Source organism: Oreochromis aureus, linkage group 16 (assembly GCF_013358895.1).
Source record: "Oreochromis aureus strain Israel breed Guangdong linkage group 16, ZZ_aureus, whole genome shotgun sequence".
Taxonomy (NCBI): Eukaryota; Metazoa; Chordata; class Actinopteri; order Cichliformes; family Cichlidae; genus Oreochromis; species Oreochromis aureus.
In genome coordinates this window covers 29,462,591-29,480,857 of record NC_052957.1, presented here as the reverse complement: position 1 = coordinate 29,480,857, position 18,267 = coordinate 29,462,591, and the positions used below count along the sequence as shown (strand labels likewise).

At 40.3% G+C, this 18,267-nt stretch overlaps 1 protein-coding gene across 1 annotated transcript in view; it reads right to left on the bottom strand.

Annotated features, from left to right (window-relative positions):
- Positions 1–18,007, bottom strand: part of enox1 (ecto-NOX disulfide-thiol exchanger 1) — a 128,766-nt gene extending 110,759 nt beyond the window's left edge. Inside the window, exon 1 of the mRNA XM_031746654.2 lies at positions 17,847–18,007. The gene's annotated coding sequence lies outside the window, so the exon portion shown is untranslated. The remainder of the gene's footprint in view (positions 1–17,846) is intronic.
- Positions 18,008–18,267: the final 260 nt, after the last annotated feature.

Genomic DNA, 18,267 nt, shown 5'->3' with positions numbered 1-18,267 from the left:
CTATCGGGTCAGCTGAGTCTGTGATTTGTTTTAAAGGGCTGCTGAAAACCCCTTTTTATAGGTTAGTCTTTCCTTAATCTTTCTCCAATAACTTTTGGCCATAGTTCGTATAAAATGTGCCTTTGCTGGAATGAACGTAAGACCATATGTTTGAATGTGTGTCTGTGGTTTTATCCAAACTGTGAAGCACTTTGTCACTGTGTTTTAAAAAGAGCAAAAAATAACATTATTATTATTTATACCTACACTTACAACTCAACGTTGAAACAAATGTTTAAACTTCATTCCTGTAAGTATTCAGTGTTTTTGGAAACCTGCAGCATGATTTAAGCTGTTTCGACGCCTCCTCGTTTACCCAAATCTGTTTAGGTTTCCTCCGCTCTGATTCTGCTTTAGATTTAAGAACCAAATAGATCACAGGAGTTGGGAGAAGGGCTCAGAGCAAAATAAGGCATTACACCTTTCTTTAAAGTTGGTTCTTATAAAGCTGAAGCAGGTTTTCAATACTCAACCCTACCCAGCAAGAGGTTCAAATATTTTACACAACCTTGAAAATATCTACATCCTTAGGCAGTTGTTTTTCAAGCAGAAATTTAGAAGAGTAAAGACACTGACGCACAGGTTTGAACATTAGTCAGGCAACTAAAATGTCACACTGGTTGGTCTCAGTTGCTGCGGCTCTACTTGAGGCTGGCATTGACTCAGCAGAGTGAACATTACAACCGGCAGAAATCAGGGCAGCCGCAATGTGATCATCAGGACAGAGCAGAAAGCAGAAAGACAGAGGGTGTATGCTGCTGTCGGTGTATCAGGGGGTTTGGCAGGCTGCGGGCAGCTTGTTCCCTCTATTGTTCCCACTGCTGGATGGTGTCATGATCCGTCTTCTTTGTCCGGAGGAGTCCACTCTGTAATAAAAGCTCATCCCTCACTGTCTCCGACTGTCCTGTGGCTGTCAAACTGATGCAGCTACAGGGTGTGGTGTGTCATACATATAGGAACACAGTTTAACCGCACTTATGGGAACCTCTGGTTCTTGCCACATTTTTATCTGTTCTAAATTTGTTTTGCCAAATATTAGAGAACGCACCTGCTGCCCAGAGGATCAGAACAGTGGTCAACCAGTTTTCTGCCTGGCTGAAGATCAGGTCAATATTCATAATTTTACAAATCAGCAGTCAAGACTAAGACTAGCCTGAAGCTAAGCATCTTACATCTTTCATGTCTGATATTATGTATTAAGGAAATGACAGCAAGTAGTTTTTGATATTTGCAGGAAACACCTTTGAGTCATTTCACAGTTCTGTCAAAGTAATGGCTCGATTTTTAATTTCCAGATGGTAAACTAAAATGAGCTGGTTCCTATATAGTGCTTTTCTACTCTACCTGAGCACTCAAAGCAAATTATACAACATGTCTTATTCACCAATTCACACAAGCACTTTTTCTGTGGCTAAGTGCTTTTCTATCTAACATTCACAATCCATTGAATATATCAGGGTTCAGTATATTGCTCAAGGATACTTTGGCATACAGACTAGAGCAGCCAGGGATCAAACCACCAACCTTCCAATAAGCAGATGTTGTCCTGTACTTCCAAAGCCACACCCACCAAAGAGCTGGCAAAATTAGCAAATCACAAAAAAAATTTAACACCAATTTGTTTGTTTCTGGCATCAGTTGGAGTGACTGCGGTATTACTGAATGTTTTTCACAGTATCCACATGACTTCACAACAAGGGTCTCTTTTGTCTTTTGATTTGATCTCAGGAAGACTACCCTGGATCCAGAAATCTCACATCTTTCAGGTGAGAATAATACAAAATACAAGTACAAATACAAAATGTACTCAGAGCACTGGGTCAGAGACCCAGCCTGTGACACTGATATTATATAGTCAAAGAATGGCATAGTTTGTTACTACACTTAATAGTTCTAGCATTTCAGATACACACCAGAAATACCAAACAGGCTAAATGGGCAAGCAGGCCCCTAAAGACCCTAGTGCGGGTCACCTTGGGTCTTTATCATTTGGTTCATTTGGTTCGATATAATTCCAACAACAAATCTGAAACTTAAATAAAGGGTTCTTGTGGCCAAAGCAGCAGACTAGAGTCTGGAATTGAACTAGTTTTTGACATGAAAGGGTTTGCATGCCCGCCATCGTCACCAAGCACCTGCTTGCAGCTCAGATACAGCTGACAATTGTTGGCCCAACATTGATTAAAAAACTAGATCTGGTAGACAACAAACGGCAAAAAATCATTTTGATTGTTCTACTAAATTCAATTCTGTGTTGTCCTGTGTTTACTTTGCCACTTGTCAACAGCAGTGAGATGACACTGCTGTTCTGACAGCAGTGCTTTCCCTGCATGCTTCAGTCTCTGTTACATATAAAACAACACCTGCTTTATCTGTCTGTCTGTCTTTGTCTGTCTCGGGACTGAAAAAAACACAGGTCTGGTGCACCCCTATATGAAATACATTCTGTCTTGTATAATGTAGTTATAAACAATTATATCACATAGGTTTGACACAGCACAGACGACAAATATTAATGTCTTTGCATTAATATTTGTTTTATCTGCATCAGACCGTTCTGGGGAAAGCAGTGAAATCAACCGAAGAAAAACAAAACCTATTCACAGCGGGACCCAAACACCACTCAGGAAGCCTGAAAACGTGAAAACCTGCACCGCTGATTCATGCCAGATGTCTTGCACACGCTCACATCGCTGGATATAAAAGCTCCGCATTGAAACTGTGGGGATGTGTTGGTCTGCCACAGTCAATCTTGTGCCAATACACATCATGTCACCGAAAGTTTCACACAGCTACATTTAACCCTGGATAGAGAGAGGCAGATCAAGCCAGCGTGTTATTGGTGGGGGAGAGTATGGAAAGTCACGCTGTCCTTCTTTAGGATTGACCTACATTCCTTCCCTTGCTTGATCCTAAACTTAAACTCCCCTTAAATCACTCTTGGCCATAAACTTGTATGAAATTAATAATTAGTTTCTTCCCAAAATCAACATTTTAGTAGACTCTAAAATCTGTGATGCAAGTACATGTATATCCACAAGGGTCAGTCTCTTTCTTCTTATGGAATCTGTAGCGATCAGGCTTGTTTATCAACAAATACATCATAATTCATTATTATTATTATTATTATTATTATTATTATTATTATTAGTAGTAGTAGTATCATTGTTGATGTTGTTGTTGTTATTATTAATATTTGACTATAAGTAGTCAATCTGTTTCTGACACTGTATTTAAAGTTAGTGAAAGAGAAATCTATTGTGTGAGATGAAAGACATTGAGAGGTTATTAAGCTTCTAATACAAATTAAAGTTAAAGTTATAACATCTGAACTCACATATAAAGCTGACATTAAGATCCAGCATGTGTGTCTTAACAGGAAAAATAAGGACTAAAAAAATAAGGTTTATCAGAAATTTCAAGACCCTGAATTGATGTCATTATATCGATCTGTTTTGTTTTAGCATGCAAGGCACTTCTATGGGAAATCATTACATTATCATTGTCCACTGCAAATGCAAATGCAAAGCATGCTTGATAATCTCCACGCTTTAAGGTTTCCTGTGATAGCTCTCTGCACATCCACCTCGAAATTGCAAAAGTACAAACTGTTGATTGTTCACTGTCGTTGGTCTTTTAGACAAACGGATGGCTGCCTCTCCAAACTAAATGTACACTAATAATCTGAGACACAGCTGGGCTCAGCTTATGTCTCACTTACTGAACCACTTGTTTACATCCCCAAAGCATTATATATGCAAACCTACAATATATTTATCACCCAAATAGAATAATGATAACTGAAAAAAAGCAATAAATTGAGATTTTTTTAAATGAATTTTCCTGGAGGAACTAATCCGAGTGATAATTTAACAAAAAAGACCCTTTTTGTTACTTATGTATCTTGTATCACTCAGCTCTGTCCCATGAAAAGACCTTGTCCTGCTGTTGGAGCCATCACTGTGGCAACATTATTTCTTCATCTGCTCCAGAAATCTGCTGGAAGATAGAGGCTGAAAGTGCAGCAGGTGGAGAACTGTGCCGAGCTCACTGGGGCTGCAGACCAGAGCAAAGATTAATGTTTCCATTTGCATTTAAAGAGGGTGGAGTTAGAGTGAGCAGGAAGAGAGACTCACTGGCAAAGCAGCTGATTATTTCTTGGTCATTTATTGCAAAAAACCAACAAAACAGTTTACATATTTTTAATCATTTATTTAAACAACTGTGGGTGTGCTTCCTTCTGCATACATGCACATACACATGAGGATATGGGCGTGTCCCTTCTCTTAGCTACTGGCTAAAATACATACAAATTGGGAGACACTGCACAAGTTTCCACTGGACAAACTTCAGCTCTCGATGCATTACTCGCTCTCTGAATCTCTGGTCGGTTTCTGTGTGTGTGTTAAGTTTCATCTGGCAAGGACTGGCATCCCGCCTCTACATCTCTGCATGAATGAACACAGGCTTACAGCTGCAGCCGTGCAGCAGCATTATGAGGGCACGCACACATAGCAGCAATGTGTAACACACTGTGACTAAAAACCCAAAGACAGAGCTGCTGATCACGTTGTTAGGGCTACAGCTATTTCATACAGTTTGGAAACTGGGAACGGTCCACCAGTGGTCCTCAACCACAGCACCGTAAACTTCCAACACAAATGGGATTATAAAAGGGGGACTCGCAGCGACAGACCACAATCTAATTACTCCATGGGATCATCTTGCCTCATAACATTGAAATAAAAGTATTACCTCTCCAGACCTAACATGTGCACGCGATTTGAGTCTCGCCTGCACATTTAAAGGCAATAAGCCGAGGGAAGAGGATAGCAGATGATGTCTTTTATTTGAAACAGCACTCTCATGAAGAGAAGAGATCGGGAAAGACTAATATCCAGTTCGCACTTGGCCCCTACAGGCATCTTGGGCAGACTGAGCTTCTATCCAGTATCTAAACAGCCCAGAGTAAAAGCAGCCAGGATGAATTAGGTATAGGCTGCAACCACGTCAAGCAGTAGTTTGAGCTACAATGTGGCCATAAGCAGACAAATCCCAGAGGGCTTTTCCTGCATCTGTCGCCCTGACATACAGTATGGGATTTGTATCCACCCCAATCTAAACTATGCCCAGCTTCCTCTACTGCAGGCATATTTGGATAGAACAACCATTAGAACTATATGAAGATCATGCAGACCAGGTAAACATTTGACAATCAAATAGACTCAACTCGCACATTAGAAACATGAAAAAAGAAGATAGTGATTTTTGGTCAAAACAGTGAGTTTGTTCCATAAGAAAATTATTCCTTTTGCCAAGAAAGCAGCGGCTCTGTAGAGATGATATTTGTCCATCTGTTTGACCATCTGTAGGATTACACAAAAAGATATCAGGCGGGGCATGTGCAAAGGAAACACCCACTGAAATATGGCGGGGATGCAAATTACTCTGAAAATTTATATGGAGCGATTTTGAAGGGGTTTGGCTGAACTGTATCACCAAACAAATGCAGTTGCAGTTGTCTGCCCTCTCTAAATGTCCTTATTGTACTTTTTTATGTTTCAAATGTTTTTTAAGTGAAAATAAATGTAAGTGAGCAGAAATGTGAGTCTATTCTCTGCCGAAACAGGAGCAACTCAATTTTTAAAAGGAGTGAACTAAATAATACAAAGATTCAAGTTAAAGGAGGCATCTTCACATCTATAAAATATTCAGTTTGTAATCAGATAAAACAGAAAAATGAAACATCTTCCGAACTGTAAATGATTAGACAGTTAATCACTTCTTGTTTCATTCTCACCGTTTCTGTTTAAAACTCTACGTACTGCGCACACCATTTCTCGCGCTGGTTTCCTAAAAAAGCTGTTCTTGTATGTTTTTTTTGTGTTATCTTTGTTTCTTTTGACATTTTAATAAAAATATAAATGTTGTCTTATCACATATCAAGTTAAAAATGTGAAATATTCAAAATAATCTCCATTTGCCACCCTTTCGTGGTCTTAATGAAACTACACGATCGATTAAAGTTGCTGATAAATGCTGTTGTTTTGTTTCTGTAAGCTGCATGATGTGTTTGACTGTGTTTCTTGATAAAGGTCTCAGAACAGAGCCACATCAATTAATCAACTCAGCTGGCAATAATTTTGCAGAGACATTGCTATGAGCAGATTCATTTTACAACGTGCACCAATGTGAAAACTTTCTTTTTTTGTAAGTACGCAGAAAAGCAGAAAAGCTAGATGAATTTCCACATTTGTCACATGTACATCCAGCAGTGCGGCTCCATCACTGCCATTTAAAACTGCCAATTCCCAAAAATGTAATATATTCTATATGTAAACATGCTGTATGAACAGGGAATATTTGTCAGCAACGACATCAAAATGTTTTTGCTCCATAATCTCTCCATAAATTTTCAAAACACTGACATTGGCTTGTTTTAGCTTCTCAAATGTGATGTTGTCTTTTGTTGCATATTTGCCAGTAAAACTGAACATTCTAAATTTTTGGATCTTTAGTTTAATAAGCTAAGAAATTTGAAGATGTCACCATGACTTCTTTAAAAATTCCCATTTGTTTTTTTGTTTATTGTTTACTTTACTGGCAAATTTCCTGAGAAACTAGGCTAGTGGTTGAGGGCGTATATGGATCTGCATTGGACTTTCTGATTAAATAAAACTTAGAATAAATAAATGGATGAAACCAGCACAAATGAACCGACAGCTGAATCAATAATGAGAAAGTCATTAGTTGCAGGCCTGCATCGGCCGCTGCGTCTCAGACAGACAGGAAGTAAATCCTATTTCCTGCCACTCTCCTCTGCAGCTTTCAGCACAAATCAGATTTACTTGATGTGTAGCCAGAAAAAGACCACACAGCACACACTCACACACACACACACACACACACACACACACACACACACACACACACACACACACACCAGCTATTGTGTGAATCAGACTGCACTTCAGTCACAGCATTTCTTCCCCTCCGGCTGCTTCCTCCATCACGCTGATGGCCGATCCTCCTTTGATGTGCTGCCGCTCTGTGAGCCGCCTCTGTATGTGCGCCCATGCTTCTAACTATGTGTGTCTTAATAGCTCAGTGTGTTAAGGTATCAGTCGATGAACAGAAAATTTACCACAGTCCTTATGATGCTGGGCATGCTGATGCTGTGTATTTTTCAGAGTCAAACATTTGGCTGTTTAAATATTCATTCTGTTGATAAAGTAATTATTGAAGCTCATACAATTAAGACACCAGAGCAATTTATTAATTTTATTGTTATCATTTTGCTTTTGATTGTTTAAGCTATTGATTAATGTATTCATTTTTAGCTTTTTAAAACTTTAAAATGAGTAACAAAAATGTGCCAAGCTGATCAGCTAATTGCAGCTTTTAAGCACTGATGACACCCATCGGTTAGCAACCTGCATCCACAGACTGGCTGTAACAGAAAAACAGAAGCACAGTCTTCTTGGCTTGACTTTCACAACAACTAATATGGCAGCAATCCATATTTTTTCCATAAAATTTAATATGCTCCAAAAGGCACCAACACCACAAACCACTTCAGTAACTTCAGTTGCTGGAGGAGAAGCAACCAGCTGCCCGTCAGTTTAACTTTAACTTTAAGCTTTGATAAGGTTTAGAATTCACTCTTTGCTCCTATTAAATTGTAAACTAATGATAGAGGTTAAAATCATTTTTGCACCACATTGTAAACATGCCCTTTTTTCTGTTATAAAGATGGGCATTTTAACATGGAAGTCTATGGGCCTTGCTCACTTTTGGAACCAGCCTCAAGTGGCCACTTGAGGAACTGCAGTTTTCCCCACTTTTGGCTTCATTTACTATTGCACTACTATAAAATACCCATCAAACCTTCCTACAGCACAGTTACATGCTTCAGCTGACTAAACTCCAAAATACTTTAAAGTCCTAAATATACAGTTTTTGACTTAAAGCTTAGAAATCTTTGGCAGATTTTTCTTAATTACCTATAATTAGTCAGATGAATAAAATGTAACAGAAAATTAATCAGCAACATAATCAGGATACACTGTACTTTCAAGGCATTTTATTTAATCAAATAATACATTTGTTTATAGACTCATATCTAATTTGAGATGATCTTATCTCGGTTGTATCTCATTATAAAGTAAGTACCAGTTCATCACTGAATATCAGAAACAGTTTCCTGTTGGTTTCAATTCAATTTTATTTATATAGTTTCAAGTCACAACAACAGTCGCCTTAAGGTGCAGTCAAGCAAATAGATTAAAAAAATTTAATTCTAACTGATAACTATTTATTGAATTAATAAGCTCCAGCCTGGACAGAGAAATATGAGAGGGGCTGCTGTTTGAATCTGAAAGCTACAGCAGCTTTCTGGAGTGACAGTAATGACTTTGTCTCCATTAACATGAGGAGGAGGAGGAAGCAGGAAAGGGGCTCACTGAGGTTAATTCTGGTAACATGCCCTCCCTTCTTCAGTCTCACAGTCTGAACTAGAGCTGCTTTCTACAGAAGAAACATTCTAGCTCTTATAGCGACTGTTCATTTGTTCCCTCGATCAAACCAAGAAAAAGATCACGTTTCTATGTTGAGGAGCAACACCTGCCTTGTAGAAAAATATCCATGGTTACAGCATTAACACAACTGGCATGTTTTCTGATTGTACTTTGTTAAAGGTTGAGGTATGTGTGAAAATCACAGATCACTTAAGACTGAATTTGCTATTTCCACCCAGAGACTGCACAGTAGAGACTGAGGGCTGAGCATGTGATATCGAGGTACTTCCTCCTGCCATGGCTCTAATGTGAGCACACACCTCTTGGACTTGCCTCTTGATGCTTGATACTCAGTGTAGGAAGATAAAATGATTTCTTGGTCCCAGAGTTTTGAGTTGGGTAGCTCCATAATTCCTTTTGGTGTTGAGAATTATGTGTTTTGAGTTTTTCTTACAAAAGTGTTTCCTGGTAGGTGTCTGTATAATCGTATTCTCAGATTTTAGTTTTATGTCTATCTGCCATCTGTTCATGGTTATAGTTGGGTTTATATTTAATTCCTTGAGTTCCTGGGTATCCCTTCCTCCGTGTCTTGTTTAGTCTCCGTCTCTGTGTTAACGCTTCCTGTTTTGTTTTGGTAATCATCTTCCTTTATGTCTTGCATTAGTTTTTATTTCCTTTGTCTCATTTTCTCACTTAGTTTCAGCTGTCCTCACACCTGTTACCTCTCCACTGGTTTCTTGCGTATGAGTCTTAACTTGTCCTTTGCCGTGTCATCCCTCATGCCTGATTTTCCGCTTCTGCCCTGCAACTGTTTTGGACTTCTCTCTGTTATTGTGAGTGATCAGCAAAGCTGGATTTTGACTTTATTTCCTGTCTCCCAAGTCCTGCATTTGGATCTGCAGTCTGCCTTCCACACAGCCATTCCTTGGCACTGCTAGTTGTCTCTACATAGATATCAGCTTTTCTGTCTATGGCTTGGTTGCTCTTAGCTTACTAGCTTCTCTTTTTCTGGTCACTACTATGAAAACTCTGGTTGCAAATTACATTGAAAGCATGAGATGGCAATTTGGATTTGTCTGAGGTTCTCTTCGGATGGGAGTTGAAAATGGATAGAACAGTTCCAACTCCAGCTCCCCAGAAGGGCGAAGACTTCTTCCAACTCATCTAGATGTTCTTGACCCAGCGCCCATCCTATCTGAATAAAATGTGTTTCTTTTTAAGAATGTTTTACTCTTTTCTGTTTGTGAATATGTGTTTTTACCTAAATGTCAAACTTAGCAGTATTTAAAGTGCTTTATATCATGATGTTTTCTGATTTGATAGTTATTGAGCACAGCTGTTAAAGCATCAGAATCTGGGTCTATGTTTCTGACAGCATCTAAGTAGTTTGTTACAGCCTGTTTTTTTTTCTAATGCAGCTTTTGTCTCCCAACTTGTGCTATTTGAGTGCAATAATAAATCACTAGAGTGCTCCTTTAAGTGAACCCAGTCACCCCCTCAGTCAAAGTAATTTCATTCTTGCATTTATAGTGACCCTCTGGCTTTAAGAACATTTGTCTTTTTGCATTAAAGCTGACTGTTCTGCGCTGCAGCTTGAACGCATGGCACTGCGCTGTGAATTCAGGAAGCACGTGTATATGCATTTTGTTTTTTCCCCTCGGACCAGACGCTGCCCTCCTGCTCACACCGCACTGGTTGTAAATCTCAGAGTCTGATTTCTGTGACAGCGAATGAAAACCAGCTGTGAGGAGCGAGCGAACGAGCGGGAGAGAAAACTGGTCTGGAGCCAGAAGTCAGTCTGAATGCTGAGTCTTCCAATCAATACACAGCTGGCGACTCCTCTCTCACACACAAACTCAAATAGCTATCCTTTGGAGGACTCTGCCTCACTTCCATTGATTCCCCTTGTCATGACCTTAAGCATCAGGACAGCATGCCAAATCTTAAAGTGATGCTTCATACAAACAATGTATTTTTTCATCCCCCTCTCAACATTCAGCTGGGTTTCAGCTGAGCTCAGGTCAATTTTTTGACTTTTATTTTGATGTTTTTCTTACCTTGTCTCTTCATTAAAGATGGCCATAGCTCCCAGATCAGAAAATAGCCTTTTTCTACTAGTACCTACTCAGCTCGGCTCGACTCTGTTCTTAGTTTTCCCATTAGGTGGTAGTATCTGGTACCAGATACTTTTTTAATATCTACTTGGGCGGGGTTCCAATAAGATAAGATAAGATAAGATAACCTTTATTAGTCCCACACGTGGGAAATTTGTTTTGTCACAGCAGGAAGTGGACAGTGCAAAAGTTATGAAGGACAATTAGAATAAAATAAAATAAGAATAAATACGGTACACAACTGTACCGAATAGAATAAAAATAGAATACTATATACAGTAGAATAAAATAGAATAAAATATACAATAGGATAAAAATAGAATACAAATGCTATATACAACAGAGTGAAAAATACAACGGTTGCCAGAAAGATTATTGCACATTTGTGATTATTGCACATTTGTGTTATTGCACATTTGTGGATGTGTGTGTTTGATCAGTTAAAGTCTTTGTTGTGGAGTCTGACAGCAGTGGGGAGGAAAGACCTGCGAAATCTCTCCGTCCCACACCGTGGGTGCCGCAGTCTCCCACTGAAGGAGCTGCTCAGTGCTGTCACAGTCTCATGCATGGGGTGGGAGATGTTGTCCAACAGTGATGACAGCTTAGCCACCATTCTCCTGTCACTCACCATCTCCACTGGGTCCAGAGGGCATCCTAGAACAATCAATCTGAGTCCATCCGAAAATGTGATGTCAACAGACTGAATGCCACCGATTGGTCAGTCAGTGACACAACTCGATGATTCATGAGTGCGACTCCTTCACAAAAATTTTATCCATCAATTTTCAGTTATGTTGTTTGTGTCGCATACAAATGACATCACATGACTTTTGGCCACGTTGCTATAACCACAACAAACACACTGAGGTGGTGCTCAATAGCAATGGGAAATAACCAAAACCAGTTTAAGTCAAGTTGAGCTGAGTAGGTACTAGCGGAAAAGAAGCAAAGGAGAAGCCAATATGGAAGTGCCTTCTACCTGCATTCTTACTGGTCAGCAGGAGGCAAAAACAGAAGTCTGATTTTATCAAACCCCATGATAAAATAACTGTACTTTTCTCTTTATTTATGACCTCAACAAACATCTCCTTGATGAGGCTGTTGTTTTAATCGCATGTTCAGAGTCTTCTAGTAAACAGCATGAGGCTAATTTTAGTCAATTATGTTAACCTTTACAGTAAAATTTAATTTTATTTATGTAGTGCCAAATGACAACAACAGTTGCCTCAAAGCGCTTTATATTGTAAGGTAAACACCTGACAATAGTACAGAGAAAATAAAACAATCAAATAATCCACTTATGGGCAAGTACTTGGTGACAGTGGGAAGGAAAAACTCTTTTAACAGGAAGAAACCTCCAGCAAGACCAGGTTCAGGGAGGCAGACATCTGGGGTGACCAGTTGGGAATGAGGGCAAAGAGACTCGGTCTCGGACTTTCTCGGTCAGATCCGGTACAAGTTCATAACATATTGTTACAGAATGTAGTATTGAATTGAGAGTCTAACGTTGAGAATGGATTATCTAGCATTTGTTTCAGGCAAAGTTAAGTTTTGCTAATCATTATTTTTTAAACGAAAAACAAAAATGTATTTTCTACAACACAAACCTTTTGTTTATTTTATGATGGGAGGCAGATGTAGTTTGATATGTGACTGCTAGTCAGACGTTACAGGACATGAAACGGTATATTTATACTCAAAACAAGATTCAAGTGTACATATTTTAACACATGTAAATGAGTGAGTGAGGTTTGTTTTTTTTCAATGCCCACAATTTGACGTGTTTTTCAGGTTTGCGTCCCCACAGTGAGCTGAAATCCAGGGAAACAGAGACTCTCACTCACACATAAATGCTGGTGGAAACATCTCTAGTGAATAATTCCTCCCGTGGTGGAAGACAGCCTAATGCTCCCACCGTATCTCAAAATACCACCGCAATTAGCGACAGTCTTCCCCATTGAGCTCTGCAGCGTGGGGTCAATTAACGTTTGTGAGGTGGCGTGGCAAAATCTGCAAAAGACACGAGGAGGATGGATAATCGCATTACAGAGGCTAACAAGCTGCTTTTGCCACACGGTGTAATGAGATGCACCGAACACAATCACGACACAGAAGACTGAAGAGATTTTCAGTCCAATCTGAAAAACTGAAAGAGGAGCCCGTGTCTGTGTGCTGAATGATGGAGGCCGCGGCGCATTGTTTCCTCTCTGTCCTGCGAGAAATCGTCAGCCTCCTTCTCCCCAACAACCCGCCAACCTGGGGGAAATCTGGTGGGCTGCGCAGCCGCCACCACCGCCACCATAGCTCTAATCCCTTCAGCCTCACACGACCTCAGCAGCCGGCCACCGCTGGGCAGAGTGGTGTCAAATTCTACTGCAGTGACTCCAGAGCTGATATTCAGCAGTCACAACGTCGTGTCAATTAATGATGTAACAGCCGGCTGTTTGCCTGCAGACAATAGAGAAGCTGTTTGTTGTTGATGATGATGAGTGGTGTCTGTGTTTCCACGGCCTCCTGGGAATCACTGTTTTAATGTCACTCATTCTCAGGCATCGTGACAGGGCGATCTAGCCAACACCAAGCCGCACCCTGGATACTCACTGATTGATACATTGTAGAACTGAAACAAGTAATCAATTAGCTGAGCTATTAATCTGAACTGATTTTAAAATGGCTGGGATTGAACACTGTTGATTATGTAATATTAGATGCGGTCCAATATATTTCCCATCCAGCTGGACTGTCAATATTTATGTGTTTGGTGAAGTTTGCAATTACCCTCGCAGTGAGAACCAGGTTCAGGATCCAGGATCCATACTCCAGGATTTTTCCATATCACTTTGTAGTTATGTATTTAAACCATTTATTTGCATTTTGGGTAAATCGGCTCTGAAATGATTTCTTTGCCTCCTCAGATATGGCTCCAACTCTGCCAACAACAGCACAAACTTCCTCACTAACATCCTGAAATATGTAAGGAAGTGATTGTGACACATCTTCAACTCCTGGATCAAACCATGAAACTCTGCCCTGCTGCCTTCTCCTGAGAACCGGATGAAACCAGAATCTCTGTTTCTTTGTTTTCTTGTTTAGAAACATCAGGACCAGCTCATCATTGCTTCATGTCAGCTTCAGTTTTTTACACTGTGCATCTTTTTAGGACAATTTTTCTGCAAAGACACAATGCTTTCGGTGTGTAGATTTTTCCGATCTGAAAAATTCATAATTTATAATTTTGCAATGTGTAATGGCCTTAATATCAAAAGCAGAGAGGGTGTCTGTCTCCTGAATCTAAATCCAAGCTGGATAACAGAAGATGGGTCTGAAAACTGAGGGCTCAGTCTCCCATTCTACTTTTAAATACCCTAGGAACCAAAAGTAACCCACCAGTTCAAACCCTAAGAACAAATATCGACATATAGATAAAATAGTGCACTCTTAAAAGATTACCAGTGGATGGAATGGAAGGTCTTATACCGGATATCTGCGGACTTTAAGGAAAGCCCTGAAAATTTAGCAGTTGTCCCCAGAAGCAAAGTCAGCTAACTAGCTGACAGGTCTCCAGACTCGTGAGTAATTTTGACTCTTTCTGCAAAGTAAGCCAGAGATAAAACATCCAAATAAGTAACATTACCTTTGTGATTAACTCTAGCACACACAGCAGGATTGCTTCTCATGACCTAACTGCAGGAAACCAGAGCCCAGTGTTACAGACTTCTGTTATCTGGATTCACTTACCCTAACAGCTGCAATCAGGGTAAGCAGTCACATGAAGCTGGTTATCAGCACACTAAGGTAAACCAGGGTATCCCTGCGCATTCACATTAAACGGGTGGAAGCATCTGAACAGTCCCACTTGTGTGTAAGTGTACTGGCAGCAGAACGGTTGACTTTACAAAGAAAGATAAAAAACAATAATATAAAAAAAAATGAAGAGGTTAAACACATAATACAGACTAAAAGCAACGCAACTTCTGCAGACAAAGCAGCAGTACGAGAGGAAAACATTGTACTGAAAGCACTGAATGAACTTTGAATGGTTGAATGAATGGCAGCCTAAAGCCCTTTGGTCAATAAGACTGGACAAGAGCTACTACATTAATAAAGTTTAGACTATTTGCAAGGAGGAAGGAAAGCTGTCAAAAATGCAGACTGTGCATTAAGAGAGATCAACATTACAGCTCTGTCATTGAGAAGCAAGAGAATCTGATCAATTATAATCAAGCATTTCATTCAATTAATGTTTAGAAGACGGTTTGAGTTTTTATTCTTTCAGCTGCAGCCTTGGTGGTGTTTAACGGTTTGAAAGCAAGTACTGAATAAAGGCTTGGACTCTGATTTGATACAAAATCAACACGTGTAAATAGGCCTGCAGTTTTAGGGTTATATATTAATGCTTGTACAACAATATTATTATTTTAAAAAATACAGCCAACAGGAAAATAACTTAAAGAATAAGGTTATGTTTAAGAATCCATTTTTCTTATTGATGCTAATCAGGAAACGACTTTAGATATTATTAAATAACATCCGACCCTTTTACTACCTACCCACAGAGGTCAGAGGGATCTTTGAGCTCATTGGTCATTGGGTTGGCATGTCATACCTGCTGATTTCTAATCTAGAACATGACCTGCCCTGGAGCAGCATGAGGTACCATGGTGATATACCCTGATAAGAAGTGAACCACAGAAAACCCAGGGTTAACCCTGAAGTTACCCAGATAACACAAAATCCTGCTCCGTAATATAGTCTTTAGGTCGAATCGTGAGCACCAACCAATTAATTTTTAACTACACGTGTAACTGCAAAGACCATCAGACAGAATGCAAGTATTTAACATATCCAAATGATTATCTTCACAATGGAACATAAATTGGCTAAAGAGACAATCCTTGGTAAAGACCAAAATCAGAACAAGAAGGAATCAATCAGTTTATAGGACTAAAACACAAGATCCCAAAAGGAATAATCATGCTGGTTTGAAATGGGATTAAGTGTCAATGTTGTAGCATGCTATTGATGATGTGATCAACTGGTCAGACACCCAAATCATCCAATTCCCAGTGTTCTCAGCCCTGACCGGTGACCAGCTGGTCAGGCTCATGTAAGCAGCCTCAAGAATGAGGTGGTTCATTTCATGCATGCACAATACATGCACAGTGGCACAGGCAAACAGTCACAGACACTCACAGCTACAAGCTAACATCTTGTTAGCGTGGAAGCTCCTCACTATGAGTGAAAACAAAAAATATACCAAAGTGAATCACTGGGGGACCACCACCTAAACATTCATAACAGCAAACCTCAGTCAGACATTTAAACACCCTCACACAAGTGAACATGGACATTTTAAAGAAGCTAACAAAGGAAAAGTGGCTAGATAGAGCCAACTACACGCTAGCAGCCTCGTTATGAGCAAAGGTCTTAGAGAGAAAATTAGCAAAAATCTGTAAAAATCAGAATCTGCCAATGAAACTGTAATCAGTGCAGCTAAAAAAATTACTCATAAAAAATGCATGTCAATTTTTTCTAGCAAACTTCACAGCATATCTTTGGGGACTGAGGTTTCATGGTAAGACAAAACCACATCATATTGGTCTAAGAGGTAAAAACTGATTAATGGAGATAATTAATAGCAGATCAATCTCTTAAAGCTGATATTCCCATCCTGCAAATTTTCACAAGTCACAGGTCACCTGCCAAAATTATACCACTTTACCATTAAGGTTGCAAGATTTAAATAAAAGAAATATTCATAACAAATAATAAATTGTGCAACAAACTGAGCTCGAACACTTGGATGACGCTCAGAGAGACCCTCTCTCTGAGGCCTGGTATTGGTTCATCCTGAGTCACCTAACCATCAGATTTAAGGAAGTGTTTGTTATTAACACTCCCTGACGCCATCTCTCCATGGTGCTGAGGACGTCACCCGGGCGATGTGTTACCAAGAACATCTTGTTTATCCTGAGCTTCTCAGCATCAGCACAATGTAAACTAAAGACTGTGCTTTACTCTAGTAATTTGTCCAACTTAAACCTATTTACACTTTGTTTACTGCATTATTATTTCATTTGACATCTTTAATGAGGATTTCCCTTATAGATTTTACACAAACTGGCAGAGTGAGCTATGAAGAAAATCATCTTCCTTTGTTAGTTTTCCTCAACATTTCCCCTTAATTACTCTCTTATTTCTTAAAAACTCCAATAGAGCCAGACTTAATAGCTGTGACATTCCTTTTCTCAATTTCCACTATAATTAATACCAAACACTGCTCAGTTTATTGGACATACTCTTTTAATTTACAACTAAACATCCAGGAAATGAGCCAGACCCATAAAACAAACCAGTGCCTCAATTTGGTAATGGCTCCACGGCTATGACAGCATGTGAAAGCAGGTGACTGGTGTGAGCCTGACAGTGACAAAGGCAGCTCTGTGTGTGCTGCTGAAGGGTCGTCAAGGTGACTTGATAGCAAGGGCATCCTTTCCTCCACCACAGCTGATCTCCCCTGCACACCCCCCAAAACCAAAGACCAGCATCACATAAGCTCACACAGCAGCAGGGCCAGCATTTAAACGCCACCAAACACACACAGAAAAAACCCATCACACACGAAGCCTCTCAGGTGCAAAGAGTAGAGTGAACAGATGTGCATTTGCAATTAATCTCCTTCCCCCCTCCTCTGGATTTTCTAGAAGCAGAAGTGCTGACCCTCTATTTGGTCACTTTCAGTCCTCATTTATTCGCCTTTTGATTTCTTTTTTACTCTTAGTGACTTCTAGCCTCACTCTGGCTGGATTACACTTTTAATTGGAGAATCTGTTGAACAATAGGCGGATCCAGAGCCCCGTTGTTACAGACACCTCTGCTCTCCCCGCTGGATGAAAAGCGCCACGGCACCGCATTAAGTTGTCAATAGCGAGTCCCCGTTAACCAAAATGAATAAACAGTCACTAACAGAGCTTCGGTTCTGGTTTCACCCCGCTGTTTCACACTGAGCTCGGAAGGATGAAGTAACGAGAGAGAGAGAGAGAAAGGGGGGAGAAAAGGCATCAGCGCCTTCCAGTAAACCGCTCAGCGGGCTGACAGGAGCGTGTCATCTACCGGGGAAATGAAACACACACACCGGTCAAAAACACAGCAGAGAGCGCACCTCTCCGTATCTTACCGGGTCACACAGCGGAAGATTCGATAGATGCTCCGCAAATCCGCAAATTGCGTCAGCGCAATAAATCCCGGTGCTTGTGAGTGTGTGTGTGGGGGGGAGAAGCTGGGAACAATCCTCCGTGTGTCTCTTCTCAGGCGCTCTCAGCCAGCAGACACCGATACATCGCCGCCGCCGCTGCTGCTGCTGATGCCTCCGGTAGGAAGAAACCTTGGAGCGCGTCACCGACAGATAGAGAGAGGCAGAGAGAGAGAGAGAGAGAGAGAGAGACGTGCACGACGGCAGGGTCTGGTGTCTGTCAGCGGCCGGTGGAGTCTGGGACAGCAGGGGGGGAGAAATGAGTGGGGGGGTAGGCGTCAAACTAGGTTATGACATAAAATAATAAGAAATAAAGAAAGCGCTTATTGGTTTGATATTTCATCTT